This window comes from Pteronotus mesoamericanus, unplaced genomic scaffold, assembly GCF_021234165.1.
Source record: "Pteronotus mesoamericanus isolate MK-2021 breed Mesoamerican mustached bat unplaced genomic scaffold, CSHL_Meso_final contig_56, whole genome shotgun sequence".
Taxonomy (NCBI): Eukaryota; Metazoa; Chordata; class Mammalia; order Chiroptera; family Mormoopidae; genus Pteronotus; species Pteronotus mesoamericanus.
This window is the reverse complement of record NW_026555201.1, coordinates 12,229,447-12,250,108: the sequence shown is the minus strand read 5'-3', so window position 1 is coordinate 12,250,108 and position 20,662 is coordinate 12,229,447.

Below are 20,662 nucleotides of genomic sequence, written 5' to 3'. Positions count from 1 at the left end.
AGTAATTTCCGGAGGAAGAGTGCATGGGGGATGTGTATAAATATTTTGGGTTCTTGAATATCTAAAAATGTGTGCAGTCTATCAACACACTTAATTGGTAGTATAGCTGTATTTTGAGTCTAGAATTCTGAGTCAGAAATTACTTGCCCTTTGAATTTTAAAGCCATTCTGCCATTGCTCCTGCATTGTTAAAAAATCCAAAGTCACTCTAATTCCTGATCTTTTGTAGGTTACTTAATTTTTCTTATGTTTTCATTGTATTTTATTTTTCTCTCTAGTCACTTTCTAGGAACATATATTGTCCACAGAGTTCTGAAATTTCTTGGGATATGTCTTGATATGGATGTATTTTAATCTGAATTATATTTTTTGGGCACTCCATAGATGTTTTCCAAATTTTTTTAATTGATTATGCTGTCACAGTTGTCCCAATTTTTCCCCTTTGCCCCCCTCTACCCAGCAGCCCCACTCCCTCTGGCAATCCCCTCTCCTTTTTTCATGTCCATGGGTCATGCATATAAGTTCTTTGGCTGCTCTGTTTCCTATACTTGCTCTTAACATCTTCCTGCCTATTCTGTAACTACCAATTTGTGCTTCTTAATCCCTTCACCTTTTCCCCCGGTCCCTCAGACCCCCTCTCCACTGGCATTCTAATATTCTCCATATCTATGATTCTGTTTCTGTTCTGCTTGTTTGTTTAGTTTGTTTATTAGATTCAATTGTTGATAGTTATGAATTTTTCACCATGTTAATGTTCATAGTTTTTACCGTCTTTTTCTTAAATAAGTCCTTTCAACAGTTCATATAATAATGGTTTGGTGATAACGAGCTCCTTTAGCTTTACCCTGTCTGGGAAGCACTTTATATGCCCTTTGATTGTAACTGATAGCCTTACTGGATAAGATAACTTAGGTTGTAGGTCTTTGCTTTTCACCACCTTAAAGTCTTCTTGTCAGTCCCTTCTAGCCTTCAAAGTTCCTTTTGAGAAATGAGCTGATAGTCTTATGGGAACTCTTGTAGGTAATTATCTGCCTTTCTCCTACTGCTTTTATTATTCTCTCTTTACTCTTTAACATTTAGCATTTAAATTATGATGTATCCTGGTGTGGTCTTCTCTGTGCCCATCTTGTTTGGGACTCTCTGTGCTTCCTGGACTTGTATGTCTATTTCCTTCACCGAATTAAGGAAGTTTTCTTTTATTATATTTTCAAATCGGTTTCCAATTTCTTGCTCCTTTTCTTCTGCTTCTGGCACTCCTATGATGTGAATGTTGGAATGCTTGATGTTGTCCCAGAGGCTCATTACACTATACTCAATTTTTTTGGATTCTTTTTTCTTCTTGCTGTGCTGATTGAATGTCTTTTTCATCCTTATGTTCCGAAACTTTGATTTGATTCTTGGCTTCATCCCCTCCTCTGTTGATTCCCTGTATTTATTCTTTATTTCAATTAGTATCTCCTTCATTTCTGATTGAATCATTTCTATGCTGTTGAAGTACCCACTGGGTTCCTTGAGCATGTTTATAACCAGTGTTCTGAACTCTGCATCTGATAGATTGCTTATCTCCATTTTGTTTAATTCTTTTTCTGGAGTTTTGATTTGTTCTTTCATTTGGGCCATAGTTCTTTGTCTCCTCATTTTTGCAGCCTCCCTGTGTTTGCATCTATGTGTTAGGTAGAGCTGCTATGTCTCCCAGGCTTGGTAGTATGGCCTAATATAGTAGGTGTACTGTAGGTTCCATTGGTACAGCCTTCTCTATGTCCCAAGCTGACACTTGAGGTGTGCCTTCCATAGGGACCGAGTATTCTGTCCTTTTGTAGTTGAGTCTTGATTGCTCTCAGCATGTCAATGGGAGAGATTTACTCAGTCCAGACATCTGGTAAGACTGGCTGTGATCCCTGGCCAGCAACCACCTACCTCCGTGGTTTGTGGAGGTGGTTGGGTGGTGGTGCTCCAACGTGGTCTGTAACTGTCTGCTGGCTGCACAAGCTCTGGAGTTTTCCAGGTGGTGCAGGCCAAGGTCAGCCTCCATCTGTGTTTCGTGTGGGGTTCCTTGGTATAAGTTATAAAGTGATCTGCAAATGGCTGCTGCTCGTGTCAGTCCTGGGGCCACTCAGTGAGAGGTACAGGAGCTGGGTTCAGCTGTTGCTATTTGAGCATATTTAGATGGATCTGAAGCCAGAACCTAGCCCAGCCATTCATACGGGAAGGCCACAGTTACCATCTTGGGTAGGCCCATAAGTCGGGTGGGGCAGACCCTTAGGTATACATCAGGGTGGGTCTTACCATATGAGCCCGGTTGGTGGAGACTCAGATATGGTGCTGCCTCACTGTGGCTCTGTGTGGGGGCGGGCTCAGACAAGGAACAATGACAATGTTCGCAGTTCTGCCTGGGAGAGAGCTGCCCCCAGCTCTCACCCTAATGCCAGACACTTCAGTTCCTCCCCATATTCCACTGGTGCCCTTCAATGTGCTGCCCCAGTGCTGGAGCCCAGCGGAAGTGAGTCTGAGTAAGTCTGAGAAGACGCCTAAGAATTCTGCAGTTTCTTCTGCTGACCGAAGCCCCACTGGTTTTTACAGCTAGAAGTTATGGGGACTTATCTTCCTGGCACTGGAACCCTGGGCTGGCTGGTATTGTGTGAGGCTGGGATCCCTCACTCCTGAGATACCCCTCCATTTCATACCCACTACACATCGGTTTGGGATCAGCTTGTTCTGCGTCTTTGCCCCTCTGTCCCTCCTACTCATCTGGATGAATGTGGTTTCTTTAATTCCTTAGTTGTTGGACTTCCATTCAGCTAGATTTTCTGACAGTTCTGAGTGATATTTTTTTTTCTCTAGTTTAGCTGTAATTTTGCTGTAGTTGTGCGAGAAGGTAAGCCATTTTTACCTACACCTCCATCTTGACGAGAAGCCTGGATGTTTTCAATGTAGGAAATGTTCTTGAATTTGTTATTTGATGATTTCCTTTCCTCTAATTTCTATATCATTTTTCTGAAACTTCTATTATTTGAGTGTTGGACTTCTTTGAACAATTCTCCAATTTTCTTTTCTCTATTATCTATTTTTTTATTTTTGAGGTACATTATAGATTTCCTGAATATCTTCTAATCTTTTTTCTAAGCTTTTCGTTTCTGCAAACATTTTTATTTTTATGAGAGCTCTTTCTTATTCTTTGATTGCTCCCTTTATTTACATATTCTGTCCATATTTCACAAGTAATACATTTTCCCTCTCTGACTATTTAAATGGTGGTTTTTTGAAGTTTTTACCTCCTTGCATAGTTGAATATTTGCTGCTTTTTTTTGGTTTTGTTTTCTGTTTTTCATGTTAGAGGTTTTCTTAGTTGTCTGGGGCAGCCAGGTATTCCTACTCAGTTGTCAAGTAACTCTTCCAACCACACTCCTGCACTCCTGAAACTGCTCCAGCAAGGGAACTGACGAGTCTGGCCTCAGCAGGACTTGTCTCATCTGGGGCATTTGAAGTTAGCAATTTCTATCATCCTAAAAACCATACCCCTCCCTAGGATTTGCAAGTCTCTTATTCCTGAATCCCTACTTCTCTTCCTTCCCAGTCCCTGTATGGGGTTCTCTCTTTTGGTCCACACATTTACTGCTGTTTTGCCCTTTCTTTTTTCTGTCTTTACTGTTTTGACTTTTCTGCCTACTCAGGGCCATTGCATTCTCTTTTGTGGTTTTCCTTACCTCCTTGCAATGAGAGATTCATGAATTTCTGTCATTGCTTTTTCTTGAGCTCTAGTTCTTGGTATACAATCCTTCTAGATCTTTTTACCTCAGCTTCAACACGCCTATGTAATTAAGCTCATCTTTCTTCCAAATCTGTTCCTTCTTACTTTTTTTCTGCGTCAGTGAATCATAGCACCTCTTCCAGTGACTTAAAATAGGAACTTTGTTACTACTCACATTAAAATAAATACTATTGAAGTCATTGGACTCTGACAACCCTGTATCTTAGTTCTCTCTCCTTTCTTCATATTATGCGTGTGTGCACATGCATGCACTTGCACCCTGCTCCTATGATTTTTTAATGATTGCCCCAGTGTCTAATTCGTCTTCCACATTGCTATCAGAAAAATAATGACATAGTTGTTTCTAAAAAGCAAAATATATCTTGACTTCCCCATCTTTAAACTCTGTCAGTTTATCTGTTGACCATAGATAAAGCGAAACATTTTTGTTTGAACTAAGAGGTTCCCCATGATCTGGCCTTTTCATGGCAATACAGTTCTTGGTGTGTTGGCTCACATGGCTCTTTCTTTTTGGAAAGCTCCTGTCCCAACCTATAGATGCACCTCAGTCATCTTTCAAAATTTAGCTCAGTGTTTCCTTTTTCCAGTTTCCCATGCACACCCCTCACCCAAGGCAGAAGTAAATGTCTTTTGCTTTGTGAAGTGCATAGTGTAGAGATTGGAGTATGGACTCTGGAATTATACTTAGGTCTATACTCTGGCTCTACCCTTATGACCTGTGAGATCTTAGTCACATTTTTTTAATTCCTCTGTGCCTCAGTTTCATCTGTAAAACAGGGTTAGAACTTGTTCCTACCACTTGGATGGGCTATGAATATAAATATGAATTTTAAAGAAAACAATCATGTAAAAGCAGAATGTAAAAACATTTAGAATAATTCGAGGCATGTAAGCACTTTCTGAAGGTTACTCATTATTTCTGTTCCCACTGTGTTCTAAATAAACCTTTATTATAATCCCTCTGGCACTTTTTGCCCTCATTTTCTTGCACATATATCTCTTTCTGTGATATTTTAAGCTTTTTGCTGACAGGGACCATGCATGATTCACCTCTGGGTTCTCAGAGAATAGCATTCTGTCTGGCATATCAGAATATTTCAATATACATTTGTGGCTGAATAAATATGGGAATAAGAGTGGAAAGCATATGTGCCATTTGTACTGTAGGGAAAAATTTGTGCTTCAGTGGAAAATTCTGCTTTGGTTAAAGCATTTCCTTCTGGGTTACCAAATTCTGATTTTATGGAGGTGCTAGGCCTTTTAAATTCTTTGATCTATTCTATAATTCTGTAAATTGCAGATAATTGATAGCAGTAAATAATGATTTTTTGTTTTGGGAATGCAAATAAGTTCAGCATTGTAGAGATGCTATGATTCTTTTCCCTTACTATGGAAGTAGCTGATGTTGCCTCTTTTTGCACATTCACTTGAACATTCTTGTCTTTGACCTACATATTGTCTTTGGAGTCTTGAAGGTTTTTGCTACTTCTTATAAGCTCCTTTATTAATGATGAATTAAATGAAATCTTTAACACATGTTCATTTGACATAGGTATGAGCATAATGACTTTAATTTTTAAAGATAATTCTTTAACGGTGCCCCAAACTTGTCTAATGATGATCTTGCATATTTTAAAATATTTTATGAGATAGTCTGCATAAGGCACACTTTAGGGATGAAACCATGCTTCCTATGGGATATCAAGATTACCATTCAAGATTATTAAAACACATCAGTCACTCGGGGCCAAGTTTTAAGCGTTTTGTCTAATCGCAGGCCTGACTTTAGGATCTTTGTGCTAAAACTTGCCCAACTCTTCTAACAACTCATCTCCTCCTCCCATGAGGCAGAGAACAAAGACAATTTTTTAAAAGTATGTAGAGATTCATATGGGGCCCTTATGGGGCTTGGGGCATATGGAATCAGAGATGTGAGAATAGTCTTGAGGATTATGGAAAGGAAGGCTTGGCAGAATAATAAAGGAAGGAAAATTACACCTTGAACACCCTTTCAATCTTTATCAAATTATAACTATTACAAAGATCACTTGACCATAAAAGAGTCCACCTTAATTGTATCCACCAACTTCTGGAAAATAACAAAATATAAATTATGTAAAGCTACTAAGGAAAGCAGTTCAGTTTAGGACTAGCCAAACAGAAAACTCTAATTTGGACTAACTGAAAAAAAGAATCAGTCTGAGTTAGTGGCATACTTTATGTACAGCACACTTTGACAAGAAATGAAAGCTTATGAAGGTCAAGTGTTACAAAGTAAGATCTTAACTTTGCTTAATGAGAAAATCCAAGTCATTTGTAATCAACACATTAATTGTATGCAAATGTATGTGGTTAAATCTGCTCAGAAACAATTTTCCTTAATTAAATTAAGCTTTCTGCCTCCTTACATTTTGATTACATTATTCATTTGCTCCACAGAACAAATGTAAAATCTTTAATTATCAGCATATGAATTAGTGAGGTTTTGTCATAATACAGAAATCCAGATGAAGGACTAATCAAGAAAAGAAGAGAAAAAAAGATGCTGAATTTCTCATGAGATACTATGTTTTTTAAGTTTCTTTTTTCCTCTTGTTTAAAGCTGTAACTATTGATGCTTATTATTTGAATGTCTGTTAGGTTTACAAGGTCGCTCTGTGATCAGTAGGTTTTTATAGGTTGGCTACCAAGCGTATAAGGTCAATAGCCATAGCAATAACAAGAATGACCACTTGTTCAGGATTTACAAAGGGCCAGTCCTGTGCCAAGCACTTTTTATGTAAACTCTCACAAGATCATTCTTCTTGGGAATGAAGTAAAACATTTTTTCTGTTCCCCACACTCTTTTATGGCTGCCTCTTTATTTTTCATGTCAACTAAAACATCTCCCAAGCGGTACCTACAAAGTAGGTTCTTACTATTACTGACATTCTTGACACCTTGTCCTTTTCCTTCATGGCACTCATCATAATTTGTGAGTACAAATTGATTTGTTGCTTTATTTGCTTTGCATTTATATGCTGTTAGGCTGTAAGCTCTACTTGAGTGCTAACCATGCTTGATCTATTAACTGCCATATATCCCCAGAATCTAGCACCATATAGGCACTTAAAAATGTTTGTCGAATAGACAAAAGAACAAAGTTCTTTAAGCTCGTAAAAAGCAGACTCAGAAAGCAGACTTTCAGACTCAGGACTTTGTGAAGACAAAGCCCACGCTTTGGCCAAGACCATATGGCTTGCACCACTTTCTCTTCAGAGAACCCATCATCTCTCTGTTTTTGCCCTTTTACCTCACAGTTTCTCTGACGGAGCCTTGTCTTCCTTGCAAGCTGAGCAGCTTTCTATGGTATTGTTTCTGGAAAAAAGTTGTGAATCTTTAATTCTTGAAAACATTGTGCTATCCCAATGTCAGTGGACACTGTTTTCAGCCTGCTGTCTGTTAGCTTAATTAGAACCTGCCATCCTCTTGGGAGGGCCGGGTTGTGCAGGGTGACTCATGATGGGCAATGCTAACATGAAAGCACTCAGAGCATGTCAGATAGTTCGGAAAGTTGGAGAAGGATTTTAGTTAAGAGATAAAAGGGATAAAAGGAAGGATGCTGACAAGTTAGAATGTAGTTTTTGGTTTTGCTACTTTCACATTAGGTTAAAATATTGCAGCAGGTTTAATAAAAGGAAGCACTGGGGTTTGCGCCAAAACAACTAGAAAGTCTAAAAAGAAATCTCTAATTATGGTGCTGAAAAAGTTGATGAGTTGGGGAACAGTTGTTTCATTAATAAAAAATGATTGTTTTTCAAAATCATACTCTCTCTTCTCTTTAGCAATTCCTTATGAAAAAAATAATCAAAACATTTATTTACTCTTCCAGTCACTCAATATTTGCTAGACAGTTGATGTTATGAGAGGCATAAAGTTGAAGAAATATAGGCCCTCGTTACTTGCATGCTAGTAGGAAGAAAATATAAATAGATAACCACAATAGAAAATGCCTAAATTGAGTTATGGAATATAGAGAGCCATAAGAGGTGAGGAAAAGAAAGAAATTTATTTAAAAAATATCTCACCTTTTGGTGAAGATGTGGAGAAAAAGGAACCCTTGTGCACTTTTGGTGGAAATGCAGACTGGTGCAGCCATTGTGGAAAGCAGTATGGAGTTCCCTCAAAAAATTAAAAATAGAACTGCCGTATGACCCAGCAATTCCACTACTGGGCTTATATCCAAAGAAACCCAAATACTAATTTGAAAGCATATGCACCTCTATGTTCATTGCAGTGTTAGTTACAATAGCCAAAATTTGGAAATAGCCCAAGTACCCATCAGTAGATGAGTGGATAAAAAAAGCTGTGATACATTTACACAATGGAATACTACTTGACTGTAAAAAAGGAAGGAACTCCTACCTTTTAGAACAGCATAGATGAATATGAAGAGTATTATGCTCAGTGAAATAAGCCAGTTGGAGAAAGACAAATACCATATGATTTCACTTAATATGTGGAACCTAATGAACAAAATAAACGAACAAACAAAATAGTAATAGACTCATAGACACAGAACACAGATTGACAGCTGTTAGAGGAGAGAGGGTTGGGGGCTGGTGAAAAAGGTGAAGGGATTAAGCAAAAAAAAAAAAATTCCTCACAGACAGAAAAGAGGGCCAGGGACAAAGTATTCCTGTTCTAGAATGGATGCTCATAGAACTTTGTTTTCATATATATCTCTGCCTGCCTGCATCATATCCTAAGATAACTGTGCTCATTTTCTCTATCCTGAAAAATTTCCTGAATGTTTGATCAGGCCTCTGGTCATTGACTTCCTTTCTATATTTTTAGGCTCTGTCACTGCTCAGGCAACACAGAGCTCATACCTTTCTGCTTCCCCTCTGATATGAACCAAAGCAGAACTAAAACATCTTTACCAGCCTAATGCTGAGACCTGTTCAATTATGTCTCCCCAGCTTTGAATTGAAATTCTAGATTTTTAAAAATTTAACTTTCTGCATCATTCAAAGATCAAAAGGGAATAAAAAAGACACCATAAGAAGTCTGGCCCCCACCCTGTCCCCATCCGTTCCTTAACCTTAAATTATAATTATGTGTACCTTTTTGTAAGCTGTTTAAGATTTTTTTCTGGAACATGATACAGCTATTAACATTTTCACCATAGGTTTTTTTTTCTTCCCATCTGATACTTTAATATTTGATTGGATTATTACACTTCGTGTTAGCCAAAAGGCTGAGAAGCGATGATTCGATTATTAATATAGTTGATGTGTAATGTTTTTTATTAATATCTATTGTATAAGGTACAATTCCTAGTTCCCGAAGCATTTTAGAGAGATTTACCTAAGAGCATATAGGAGGTTATTATCCAAGAAAGCCTTGAGGATTCTAATAAAATTTTGTGACCGAAACTCTAGATGCTCCTGCAGTTTGGTCTCTGACTAGGCCATTTTGAAGTTTAAATTCTGACTCTGTTTACCTGATGAACTACATTCCTTGCATTGTCCATTTCACCACAAAACTGGTTTTACCTGTTTGTTTTGCAGACTCCAAGAGAAACTGAGTCATTGGCTCCTGCCTTGTTAACCCTCTTACCCTGCTGACCATGTCTTATGAGGCCAACTGTTTGCCACATCCCCTGACTCTGTCTGTTGACCCTGAGTAAATTGAAACTACCCATTGTTCTCATCTCACAACCCCACTTGCTGACCACTGAGTCAGAAGACCCTTGAAAGTCGAGTTGCCCCCTCCAAACAAAAATGAATGATGTGAGTTTATGGTCTTGTTTCCCTAGCAACTTATCCCTTTGAATCTTGCTTTTCAAACACTTACCTTATTTGTCCCATCTTAGAGCATATCCTTGGTTCATGCTGAAGGCTCTGTTCTCTGATTGAGAAATCAGATCAAAATAAAACTGTCTTTAATTCCTAGGGAGAGTCTTGTGGTACTTTCATTTACACCCTGCATTTCTATTTTTTTCCATTTTAAATTACAACTTTCTAAGCTGTAATCTGCATTTATGATTTCCTACAGGTTTTCATGGTATCAACAAAGAGTTTAATTGTAGATGATACAACCTTGTAATCTTAACTATACAGATGGAAAAGCCCTCCCATTTACTTAATATGAGATCAAGTTTTCAGATCCCTCTGAAATTTCCAGTAGAACTGTATGAGCCTCTTATCCCAGCTGCCTTATACGGAGTGCTTCCCTTTCCAGTGACACTTAAAATAATTGTCTAAAGTAAATGATTTCCCTTGCATATCTCTCATTTCTTCTTCACCCCTTTCCACTTGAGCTCTGTCCCCACCATGCAACTCAGACTGGTCTCAGTGACAGCAGTAATCTCCATACTGCCAAAGCCAGTGGTAACTCTCATCTTACTAGCCCTCTCAACACCATTTGGTAGCTATCTTACTTCCTCCTTAAGACACTTTTTTTCCTCTTGATTCCTGGACACTACTAGTCTTACATGTTTTCTCCATTTTTAAACCTTAAATATTGATATGCTGCAGGAATTGGATCAGGGCTCTGAGATTAACTGTCCACGCCTTCCCTTTAGGTAATCTTATCCAGAACTTTGGCTTTAAATATGTTCTATGTAGCAAGGATGCCAGATTTATATCTCTATTTCTGACTTTTCCACTGAGTTCCAGATTCACATACTCAACTGTTCATTTAACGTCTCCACTTGGTCATCTAACAGGTTATCACAAATCTAAGATGTTCAAACAGAACTCCTCCCCTGGTTTCCTCCACCTTTGTAACATTACTGTCTACACGTTTTTCATGTTTCATTCTGGGTGGCCTCCATGTTTCTCTATTTCCCTCGCCCTCAACATTGATTTTACTTCTAAAGCTACCTTGAATTCATTCACTTCTCTTCTTCTATATAACTATCACCTTAGACCACCTACCATCGTATTCTGCCTAAATCACTGCATCATGTCACTTTAACTGCTTTAAATCTGCTGTATTAATTCATTAGGGCCACCACAGACTAGGTGACTTAAACAACAGAAATTAGTCTTATAATTCTGAGATCAAGTTGTCAGCAGGCCTCTAACTTTGGCTTGTAAGTGGCTGTCTTTTCTGTGTCTTCATATGGTCTCTCCCCTGTGTATCTGTGTTGTAATTTCCTCTTCTTATAAGGACATTAATCTTATTGGGTTACAGCTCACATTAATGACCTCATTTTACCTCTTTAAAGACCCTATGTCCAAATATAGACACATTTCATTTATTTATATATTATTTTATTACGCTAAGAACACTTAACATGAGCTATATTCTCTCAACAAATTTTAAATATACAATAAGACATTATTGAATATAAGTACAATATTGTAAAGCAGGCCTCTAAAACTTATTTATCTTACTTAACAGAAACTTTATACCTATTGATACATAACTCCCCATTTCCCCCTTCCTTTAGATCCTGGCAACCACCGTTCTGGTCTACTTTATTTCATTTAGCATAACATCTTCAAAGTTTATCCATGTTGTCACATGTTACACAGTTTCCTTTTCAAGGAGGAATAGCATTTCCTTTTATATTTATATCACATTTTCTTCATCTTCTGATCAGAATTTAGTTTGTTTTCACACCCTACCTATTGTGAATAGTGCTTCAATGAACATGGGAGTATAGATACCTCAGTGAGATCCTAGTTTCAATTGTTGGAGACATATATACCCAGCAGTAGGACTGCTGGATCATATGGTAGTTCTATTTTTAATTTTTTTGAGGACTAATACCCTAATACCCTTTTTCATAGTGGCTGCACTGTTTTGCATTTCTACTGACAATGTACAAGGGTTCTAATTTATCCACATCCTCACAAACACTTTTTAAAAAAAAAACAATAACCATCCTGATGAGTATAGGGCAACATCTCATTGTGCTTTTGATTTAACTTGCATTTCCCTCATGATTAGTGACAAAAGCATTTTTTTCCCATATATCTCTTCGCCATTTGCATGTCTTCTTTAGAAAAATGTCTATTTAAGTCCTTAGTCCATTTTTTAATTGAGCTATTAGTTGTTTGCTGAGTTCTCTGAATTACTTATATGTTTTGGATAATAATTCTTTATCAGCTGTGTGGTTTACAAACATTTTCTCTCATTCTGTAGATTATCTTTTCACTCTTGATTTCTTTGCTCTACAGGAAGTTTTTAGTTTGATGTAATCTTACCTGTTTCTTATTGTTTTTGTTGCCTGTGCTTTTGGGGTAATATCCATGAAATAATTACCAATACCAATGTTATAAAGATTTTCCTTTATGTTTTCTTCTAGGGATTTATAGTTTCATATGTTACATTTAAGTTTTTAATCCATTTTGAGTTGATTTTTATGTATAGTGTAAGATAAGGGTCCAGTTTCATTCTTTTACATGTGGATATCTGGTTTTCAAACATGCTTTGTTGCCCATTCTATATTCTTGGTACCAATGTTGAAGATCAATTGAACGTGTATGAATACATTCATTTCTGGGCTCTCTATTCTGTTTCAGGGGTCTATGTATCTGTCTTTATGCCAGTGCCATATTATTTTGATTACTGTAGCTTCATAATATATTTTAAAATCAGAAAGTGTGATGCTTCTAGTTTTGCTCTTTTTTCTCAGGGCTGGTTTGGCTGTTCATGGTCTTAAGTGGTTCCATATGAATTGGAGTTTTTTTTTTCTATTTCTATAAAAAAAATCTTTGGAATTTTTACAGGGATTGTATTGAATGTATAAATCACTTTGCTTAGTATGAACATTTTGAACAAAGTTAAGTTTTCCAGATAATAAACATGAGAAGTCTTTATATTTTTGGTGTCTTGTTAAATTTCTTTCATCAATGTTTTGTAGTTTTTGATATGTAAGTATTTCACTTCCTTAGTTAACTATTCCTAAGCATTGCTTTCTTTGTTTTTTAGATATTTCATTGTCAGTGTATAGAAATGCAACTAATTCTTGTATATTGATGTTTTTATTCTGAACTTTTACTGAATGTGTGCATCAGTATTAAGAGTTGTTTCTTTAATTGAGTCTTTGAGGTTTTCTACATATAAGATCGTGTTGTTTGCAAATAGGGATCATTTTACTTCTTCCTTTTGAATATGAATATCATATTTTTTCTTACCTAATTGCTCTGGCTAGAACTTTCAGTATTATGCTAAATACAAGTAGAGAGAGTAGGCATCCTTGCCTTCTTTCTAATATGAGAAAAAGAAATTATCAAATTTTCACCATTGAGTATAATGTTAGCTGCAGGTGTTTCTTATATGGCTTTATATTTTGAGGTGTTTTTTTCTTCTGTTCCTAATGTTTTTTTCTTATGAAAGACTGTTGAATTTCATCAGGTGCATTTTCTGCATCTATTTGGATGATCATATAGTTTTTACCCTTCATTCTGTTTACATAGTATATCACATTTATTGACTTATATATGTCAAACAATCTTTGCATCACAGGATAAGTCCTGTTTGGTTGTGGTATATGGCAGTTTTAATGTACTGTTGGATTCAATTTACTAGCATATTATTGAGGATTTTTGCATCTATGTTCATCAATCATATTGCCTTATAGTTTTCTTATGGTGTCTTTGCCTAGTTTTGTCATCAGGGCCAGTCTATGTTAGAGGGTCAGCTCTTTCCTGCTTGGTGCTGTTGGTAGCTCTGTGTGAGAGCTGATGCAGGGTGGGGAGCCCTGATATTCCCTTGCTGCATGATTTCTGATCGCCCTGCTTTGCTGGCCTCAGTGGAATAGGGCTCTAGGAACCAGTGTGTTTTGTCTCCCTGAGAGAAGTTCAAAGTGGGCCCTTTAGGCATTTTTCTTTCTCTTGTGGATATGCACCCTGCAGGGGGTTCTTGAACCTCTCCTGCTTTTGATCCTGCAGGAGGTGGGGGTTGGATTTGTCCTTCCCTTCTCTTCTTCTCCCTTCCTTTCCCTTCCTTACCCAGAGAATCAATATCTGATATCCCCTGGAGAAAGGGGCTCTGTCTGGCTGTAAATAATCTTGGGTGTTCAACTCCTGCCCCTCCAGTTCCCACTGCCCTCTCAGCAGACACAGTCCTGAACTCTCAACTCTGTGCAGCCTCTGAACTGCCAGTTGTGCTGGACTGAGGCCAAGAAATCCCCTTGTTGTGCACCTTTCTTCTTTCTCTTCCCAGTTTGCACTCGGTGGGAGCAAACCACACCTTCAATCTTTTCCCAGCATGCCTCAGCTGCCCTTTGAAAAAGTCTCTTCAAGGCATTCCCACTTTAGCACTGAGTCACTGTCCTGCTTCCCAAACACACTGCCTCCCTGAAAAGCCAAAAGTCTCTCACAGTCACGGCTGCCACAGGCAGTTTCTGCCTGACCCAGCTGCAGATAGAATCCCTCTCTCTCTGTGGCACTCTCTCAGTTGGTGTTTGCTGTTGCAGCTATGGGTGTGCTGCTTGCTGTGTGTGTGTGTGTGAAGTCTGGATATCCCCAACTTTGTGTATCCAAGTAACTTCTGGCCTGGCTCTAGAGGTTCTCTGCCCTGGGAGGGGAGGGAGCTGCAGAGCTGCAATCTCTGATCAGAGCAAGTGCTCTGGGACAAGAGCAAGTGGACTCAGCTTCTACCTACTTGGCTGCTGTCTTCTCTTTCCTAGTTTTTTTTTTAATTCCGTTTTTTCCTATTTGAAAATTCATTTCTTTGTTTTTTGTTATTTCTTTCTATCTTCTAACTTTGGGCTTCTTGTTTTTTTTTTGTCTGGATCCCTGATGTGTAATGTCAGGTTGCTTCCCTGATACCTTTCTTCTTGTTTTTTTTTTTTCCTTTTTTTCCCTATATCTTTTTAATGTACATATTTATTGCTATAAACTTAAATTCTTAATATTGCTTTTGCTGCATTCCATAAATTTTGATGTGTGTTTTCAATTTTATTTATCCTAAAGTATTTTATGATATTCCTTTGTATTTATTTTTTGATTCAGGAGTGTGTTATTTATTGTCTGCATTTTTGTGAAGTTTCCAGTTTTCTCTCTGCTGTTGATTTTTAGTTTCATTTACCTGTGGTCAAAGATACTTGATATAATTTCAATCTTATCAAATTTGTTGAGAAAAATCCATGTGCCCTTGAGAAGAATATACATTTGCTCTTTTCTGAGTGGAATGCTCTGTATGTCTTTTAAGTCCATTTGGTCTATATGTTGTTAAGGTCCTCTGTTTCCATATTGATCTTCTATCTAAATGTTGTATCATGTAGTAAAGTCTCTTACTATTATTGTATTGCTGTGTATTTCTTCCTTTAGTTTTGTAAATGTTTGCTTTATTTATATAGGTGCTCTAATGCTCTGTGTATAAATGGTTATCATTGTTATACCTTGCTGGTAGAGTGATCCTTTCATCATTATGTAACATTATTTGTCTCTGGTGTCATTTTTTGACTTAAAGTCCATTTTGCTTGATTAAGTATAACCATTCCTGTTCTTTTTGGTTACCATTTGCTTTGAATATCTTTCTTCATCCCTTCAGTGTCAGCCTATGTGTGTGTCCTTAAATGTAAGATGAGTTTCTGGTAGGAAGCATATACTTGGGTCATGTCATTTTATCCATTCAGCCATCTTATGGGTTTTGATTGTGGAATTCAACCCATTTACATTTAAAGTAATTATTGATGGGGAGGGATTTACTATTAACATTTTGTTAGTTGTTTTCTGTTAGTCTTTTATGTGTTTTGTCTATTTTTCCTCTCTTCCTGTTTGCTGACTAGGTGTTTTATTACCAAAAATAATTTATTTGGGAAAAAGAAAGGGTTGTAACCCAGTGCATGCAGCCATGGCAAGCTACATGCACACTCTGCCTGGTGTGCCAAGATGGAGAGAGGCATTCGAAAAGAAAAGAAAGTTAAGGGAAGAGGCAGTTAGAACCATAGAGTTTTGTTATAAGTATAGAGTTTTCCCTGTAGAGTTCTCACGTGATCTCAAGATTGTCTGAGACTTCCATAAGCCCTAGCCCCTCCTGTACATCCTCTGTGCTAATTGCGTTTTCTTAACATTCCAGTTAGTCTTTATCACTGTCTGTGTGTTTGTTGATTTTTTTTATATTGCTGTAATATACATATGTTGAGTCCTTTCTGTTTTTCTTTTGTGTGAGTTCTACAGGATTATTTTTGTGGTTACCTGGGGCTTATAAGTTTTATGGTTGTTATGGTTTAATTAAGGTTGATAAAAAATTTAAATTTAATTGCTAACAAAAACTCTACATTTTAACTTTTCTGCCCTATACTTTGTTATTGTCATATTTTTCAAATGATAATATTATATATCTTTAAACATGCTTTTAGTTATATTTATTTTTCTTTATTTTTTCATCATTTATCCCCTCTATAACTTCTTCTACCTCCACCCACACCCCTCCCCCTGCAAATCTTTTGCCTTTCATATTTGAATTTAGAGTAAGCTCACCATCATTACAGTAATACAGTATTTTGTATTATCAACATGTTTACTTTTACCAATGAACTTCACATATTCTTATGCTAGCATATTGCTATTTAGTGTCTGTTTTAAATCAAGAACTCCCTTTTACATTTCTTGTAAGATGAGTCTAGTGGTGATGAACTCTCACAGCTTTTGCTTGTCTAGAGAGTCTTTATCTTTCCTTCATTTTTGAAGAACAGTTTTTCCGGATATAGTATTCTTGATTGGCCTTTTTTTCTTTCATCACTTGAATTTATCATCCCACTCTCTTCTGGACTGCAACATTTCTCCTGAAATCTGCTGATAGTCTTACGAGTGAGTCCTGTACATACCAGTTGCTTTTCTCTTTCTACTTTCATAATTTTTTCTTTGACTTTTTACAATTTGATTATAATGTGTCTCATGTGAATTTGGAGGGTTCATCTTATTTGGTGATTTTTGGACTACTTGGAATTTTATATACATTTCCTTTTTCATATGTGTGAAGTTTTTAGCCATTATTTCTTTGAATATGTGTTCTGGTCCTTTCTTTCTCTTCTTATGAGACTTTTATAATGTGTATGGTATTTCATAAGTACCTTAAGTTTTATTCACTTTTTCTTCTTCAACTAAATTATTTCCAATGACTTGTCTGTGAATTTTGCTGATCCTTTCTTATGCTTGATTTAAACTGATGTTGAACCTCTATAGTGAATTCCTCAGTTCTGATATTACATTCTTTAAGTCCCTATTTGCATTTGGTACTTTAAAAACATTTTCTATCTTTTTGTTGGAGTTCACACTTTGTTCATGCATTGTTCTCTTGATCTCAGTGAGCATCTAAATGACAGGCATTTAAAATTCTCTGTCAGGTAAATCATATAACTTCATTTCATGAGGTTTGTTTATGGAGATTTATTTTTTTCCTTTGTTTGGAGCATCTTTGCCTGATTCTTCATTATTTTTTTTTTTTGACTCTTTGTGTTAGTGTCAGTGCATTAAACAAAGCAGAAACCTCTCCTGGTCTTCATAGACCAGCCTCATACAGGAGATTACCCCCAGTCAGCCTTGTGAGAGATTCTGGGAGTTTCTATTAATTCTTTTCCTCCCCAAGGAAAAGCAGGCAGCAGAAGTTTTGCCAGGTTATTCTGTGGTGATCCAGCAAGGTGAGCTAGGGCATCTCCCAGCCTAGTTTGTCATCCATATCCTCCCCTAAGCTGCTAGACTATGGTTGGTGGACCTCCCTGAACTCTGAGACTATCATGGCAGGAGTCAGTCTTTTGGAGAGCCCCCTCAGAGAAGCTGGTGTGCTCTGCACATGGCTGTACTCTTTTTCTCCCCAGGAAAGTTGAAGGCTGGATTTTTTTCACTTGCTCATTTTATGCCGAGCAGGAGATGGGGGTATGGTGTCCATGAGCCCAGGCTGTTGTTTTTATTTTCTCTTAGGCTATTAGGTTGTGGTGACCCATCTAAGTTCCAAGACTGGCAGGACTGAGATCAGTCCTCTAGGGAGGCCCCTCAGAGCAGTTGGAGCACTGGATAGGCAAATAAACCCTTTGCCTCCCCTGGGAGAACTGGGTGCCAGGAGATCTCTTTCTGACCACATGGTATTGCATCAGTGGAAAGGACTACAGAAAGAGGGTGTTCTGTATCTCCTTATTGGCTTCAATAAATCTTTTTTTATGGTCACTTAGTTTCTAGATTTCTCATAAAGGAAACTTCTCATGAATTGTTGTTTAATTGGTGTGTTTATGGACAGAAGGATGGTTCAGGGGCCTCCTACTCCAGCATCTTGCTGATGTTACATTCTTAGGTATTAAAGGTTAGGATTTCAACATTTGAGTGGGGGGAGGGAACAATTCACCCTATAACATCTGCCTATACTTCCCATAATATTTAAATATACTCCATTCTCATTTCTTTGACTTATAACTGTCTACAGGATCTGACTTGAAGAATATCCTCTGACCTTACCTCAAACCAGGCTCCCCATAACTCTTATAGTACATAAACATCTAACTTTTCCCTCAAACATACCAAATTTGTTCTCACCTTAGGGCTGCTGTACTATCTGTTACTTTTGTCTAAAATTCTCTTACCCTAGATCTTACCATGGTTTTTGCCTTTTTATCATGTAGAATTTATGGTATTTACTTATTCAGTGTATTAATTTTTTATAATAATGATGGATATCACTTGAGATCTGACTTTGTAGAAGGCACTATGCTAAATAATTATATGCCCTATTTGATAGAAACAACATGCAGAGTGGTTGAAGTTATATGTAGTCTGGAGCTAGACTGCCTGCGTTTACACACACTTTATCATATACTTTGGGATCCCGGGAAAGTTATTTAACTTCCCTATGCCTCAATTTCCCTCCATCAGCAGTCATTTATTTTTATTCCAAACAATCTTAAAACTACAAGAAAGTTACAGGAAAGATACAAATAATCTTTATGTGTCTTTGTTTGGAGACCTCATTTATGTTCATTAATTTATCCAGTAACATCTTTTATATAAGGGATCTGATTTAGGATCGTGCATTTCACCGAGTTGCTGTGTTTCTCTCTAGCACTTTGAGTACGGAATAATTCCCTAGTCTTTTCTTAACATTCATGATCTAATGTTTTAAGTGATTTAGACTATTTATTTTGTAGGATGCCTTTCATTTATGTTTGTTAAGTGTTTGCTCATGATTTGACCCAGGTATTATGCTCAGTTTATGTGTTACCTTCTCAGAGTTTCATTTAATGTGAAATAGTTCCCTCAGTTACTTGGTAGACAGAATCCTGCCATTTTTTTCTTTGTTTGTTTTCTTGTATATTTGTTTGCTCTCTCAAGCTGGTGGACTATAAGGTCCATAAAAACAGCCTGGACTTTTCTTTTGCAGTGCTGTATTCTGGCACATATGGTGATTATAATTTGCTAATCACTAAGATAGACAGTAGCAATGTAGTGCTGAACACAAACTCTTTGTTATTATTTTAAAATGCATTAGATGGTATTTTCAGAAAGCTTGATATTTAGTCATTCACTTAAAAAATATTTATTGAACACCTACCATATTCTGAGCTCCAAGGATGTGAGAGTGAACAACACAGAAAATGTTCCTGATCCCCTGGAGCTTGTATTCCAGAAAGAAGCAGATAATAAAACAAATAAATCAATATGTAATACAGAGAGTGGAGAAGATGAACCATCTATCTAGCTCTACAGATGAAGAGGGTTCCAGAGAGAGAAGAGGAAATGGGAAGGCCCTGAGTTGGGAATACATTTGGCAACTCCAAGGACCAGCAGGGGGTCCACTGTGGCTGGAGCAGCTCAGTTGAGGGAGGAAGTGGCAGGAAATGAGGTCAGTGAGGCAGCCAAAGCCCGTCTTGTATGGCTTTGGATTTCATTCTAATTGTGATGGGAACCCATTAGAGGGTACAAAGCCTGGGAGTGACATAATCTTTTACTGCACAGAGAATTGCTTTGTGAACTCTTTCCTTCTGAGAAATCTCCTTAGGGGATTGTCCAAGAATCAGTAAGTCTTGAAAAGCTTGACATTTCTGGCTATTTCTTATACATCAAGCTTTGCACTGGTAGCTAGAAATCCTGGAATGTGTTCCCAGATTTGCACATTCTTTTTTGAGGGGCCTCGGCTAGGCCAGTTTTTCTGGCTTAACAATATCTATTCATACTCTTGTATTTAAGGAAGTATGAAGAGTGAAGAGGAAAAAGAGCAGAACACTTACGGGAATTCTCTGGCTCTCTGAAACCTCAAGTATGAATACGGTATAAATAAATTATTATGCAGAAAAAGTTTGGGTCCTTTCCATAATAAAAAAAAAATCAGTTCTCCTTTGGAATATTTTCGGAAGGTTTAATGATTCATGTAGGCAAAATTAGAGGTCAGCATGACTCTGTAAAGCAAAACAACTTTTCAGCTTTGTTTTACCCATTGGCACTTTAACAGCCCTAAAAGTAGCTTATTTAAAATTTATTTTACTTCCTCACACAGTTGGCCTATGGTTGAAGCATTTTCTGAATCAATCAGGGTGTTAATAAGTGAGAGAGTTACTGGGAAGTTCAGGGCAGGGCAGTTTTATGGCTGAGTATAAATGAAGAAAGGAACTAGAAGAGAATTCTAGGAAAAATGGTGTATTCCATGCCCAATTTTTGAAAAGATCCCATGTGGATATTGTATTTTTACAGACATGTACTTTTATTTGATATGGATTGAAATTGGGGTGATCTATCCCTATGGGAAGACAGTGAAGAAAATGTAGCCAGGCCCTCTTATTTCTGGAGCTATGGTTTAGGTGTTAAGCCACAGGTTTTCTATTTCAATTTCTTATGCCTTCTTACATTAAGGAAAGAGTAGGTCTTCCAAGTACTCAAGGAAATCTAAATAGTACTCTCTGTGGTTTAAAAAATAATTCAAACCAGAGTCTACTTCTTTTCTCTTTTCCCCGAGCTTATATGA